Here is a 285-nt window from a genome sequence, read left to right as displayed (position 1 = left end):
GCCGGGAGCCGCAGACTCGCCCCGAGGCGCTGGGGGCTGCGCCGTCAGGGCCGGGGAAGAGTGCAGCGCCCCGGCCCCCGGCGGGGCACCCGCTCGGCCCGGGGGTCTCTCCCCCTGGCCAGGCCGGATCGGATGGAGGACGCCGGGAGGGAGGCTGGCCTCGCCGCGGGCTGACAGGGGCTGGGTGGGGGCAGGCAGCAGCTCCCCCGGCCTCTGGGAAGGGGGTGGTCTGCACCCTGCACCGCTCCTTTTCTTTGCTTGCAGCTTTTGGGGGGGGGGGGGGGG

Source organism: Gavialis gangeticus, unplaced genomic scaffold (assembly GCF_001723915.1).
Source record: "Gavialis gangeticus isolate Ggan-Ray unplaced genomic scaffold, GavGan_comp1, whole genome shotgun sequence".
Classification (NCBI taxonomy): domain Eukaryota; kingdom Metazoa; phylum Chordata; order Crocodylia; family Gavialidae; genus Gavialis; species Gavialis gangeticus.
Note: the sequence above shows the minus strand (reverse complement) of the source record.